Raw genomic sequence first — 2663 nt, 5'->3', positions numbered from 1 at the left:
ACAGGCACAAATACATACATACACACACACACACACACACACACACACACACACACACACACACACACACACACAAACACACGCACGCACGCACACAAACACACACACACACACACACACACACACACACACACACTCACACATGCACACAACGACGCCCATTTTCATAGAAACACAGTAACCCCCTCGTATAAGCGGGAATGAAAGAGTGGTGGCCAATGACCCAGAACAAACAAAAGTCAAAGCTGGCAACTCAGGTTTGTATTCAGGGAAATTTGCACGAAATGCATGCAGAAGATACGACTTTTCCCTCTATTTTCTCTCTTTGGGAGCGTCAGCTCGGTTTGACATGAAAAACTGAAGAAAAGCCCTGCCTTTTTGCACTGAGAAACTGTGGAAGTAGCGTGTTTACTACTGGGTCTGGCTGTAGTACATTTACCCTCATTTACTTCCTCGTTAGCTTCCAAAGTAAACTCTTTTTTCGTCCCATGCATGCGAAAGTGAGGATGTACTTCCGATGTCACTCAAAACTTTAGAAGTAGTCGCAAAATACCCTGAGTTACTTCCTCGCTTTGCTTCGAGGTAAACCCTTTTTCCGGCCCATGCATACGAAAGTGAGGCAAGTACTTCCGATGTCACTCAAAACTTCGGGAGTTGTCGCGAACTTCCCCCATAAGCATACGGGCCCAGAAGGGTTTAAGAGTAAAGAAAGTCGATATGCCGTTTTTGTCAAGAACTCTTTGCTATTAGCCAAGGATTAGTCGATGTCACTCCTTGAATAGAACAAAACACCGGAAAGAGAGACAATCTTGATATTGCACGGGATATATATAATATATTAGACAGCCAATCAATGGAAAGTGCGTAGAAAGATGTACAGATTAGTCTTGTGGCGAGGGTACAAAATTACAGGCTGTTTGCTAACGAGTTTTGCTGTTGTTCCGATTATGAGACTGAAGATAACAATGAAAACAATAGGTGTTCGTGTCATCGTGTGTGTGTGTGTGTGTGTTTGTGTGCGTGCGTACATGCGTGTGTGTGTGTGTGTGTGTGCGCGCGCACGCGTGCGTGCGTGTCCCTTTCTTCAACTACTAGAAGAAGGAGCGGAAAAATATGTTACGCGTTTTTGTATACTCTTTCTCTAGTGTACCCTTTTATTATTCATATTAGCTCTGTATTTTGTTTTTTTATGTTTCCTTGGTGAGTAAATGTGTATATATGCTGGGCTCCGCACGCACGCCCCTCCTAGTGCGTCCCAGGACCCCCACTTTTAAATTTAGAGTGTCCATGGACCCCCACTGCAAAATTTTAGAGGGTCCCAAGGGTCCAAAAGCCGAAAAGTTCCAGTGTACTTACAAAACATTGTGGTCACGTATAGTGTACTGCGAAGTGTCGATTGCAGTCTGAAAATGGTATCTACAGTACGCACAATAAAAGAAATTTAGTGCGTCCTAGGACCCGCTCTTTTAAAATCTAGTGCGTCTAGGGACCCCCTCCATATATTGCTAGTACGTGTTTTCGGCTTCTAGTGCGTATAGGACGCAGGGACGCGCGCTATGGGGAGCCCTGATATGTGAGTGAATGAGTACATGAGGGAATGAGTATAATATGATTAAATGAGTATGAGAGTTACCGAGTGGGTTAACCGGTCGAGACAGATTCCTTCAATACCCCCCCCCCTCCCTCCTTATACTATCAGTTCAACTATTGATCGAGTTGTTATTAGACGACCTCGAACGGGAGCAAGTTCAATCGATGGTTAAGTTACAGGTTGATATCTCATAAGGGTCGATTATTAAGTAGCGAGTATCAAAAGTCCCTAAAGCAAAGTGATCGTCTCGACTTTTAACTACCACAGCTAGCCCCACAGGGCTTAATATAGAGACATTTTACACCGACCTCAGACTCATTTGTATTTTTTTGCGTGTATGTGAAACCAACATCTTTGAGTGAGTAAACAAACCGCGAACATCAAACGCTGACGTGTTTTTTTCTAAAGCAGGAGAGGGACATTGTTTAAAAAGACGTTCTTGTCTGTAGGGCTACCATCTGTGATAAAGTGTAAAGAGATGTCAAACTAACTTAGCTAAATCCAAACACCACATATTGATATTTGTTAACAGGAGTCAGACGATGTTATAAAAAAGACTTCTTCCCAGTGCTAACTTTTGTTGGTATGAGACTGCCATCTTTGAAATTTTTTAAAGAGATGCACCACTGATTCGTTTGGAATGTGTGAGACCATACTACATGTATGTGACAAAGTTTAAAGAGATATGGCACTCACTGTGCGAACCAAGATGTCATTCCTCATATTTCTTTTGACGAAGTAGAAAAACATAGTTCTTAAAAAGACGTATTTCCATTGTAAAAATGACGTAATGTTATGTTTTGCGTTTTCTTTCAATCTAACAACTGCGTCCTGTTTGATTCAGTTTACTTTCGTGAATTTCGACAAACACAAGATGAAAATAGTAGTAGTAAAATTAATATTAAAAGTCCTACGGTTTTTAGCCATTAAGGACTTGAGTGTTTGTCCGCTTTTAAAAATAGACTAATTTTAAAGAAAGTAATGGAAAAATAGCATTTGTCAGTGAGGGTGTTTATTTGCAAAGTTTACAAACAAACACGCCTAATTTCAACTCAAATGTCCTTCCCTAAAT

This window comes from Littorina saxatilis, linkage group LG14, assembly GCF_037325665.1.
Source record: "Littorina saxatilis isolate snail1 linkage group LG14, US_GU_Lsax_2.0, whole genome shotgun sequence".
NCBI classification, from domain to species: Eukaryota; Metazoa; Mollusca; class Gastropoda; order Littorinimorpha; family Littorinidae; genus Littorina; species Littorina saxatilis.
This window is presented reverse-complemented; position numbering follows the sequence as displayed.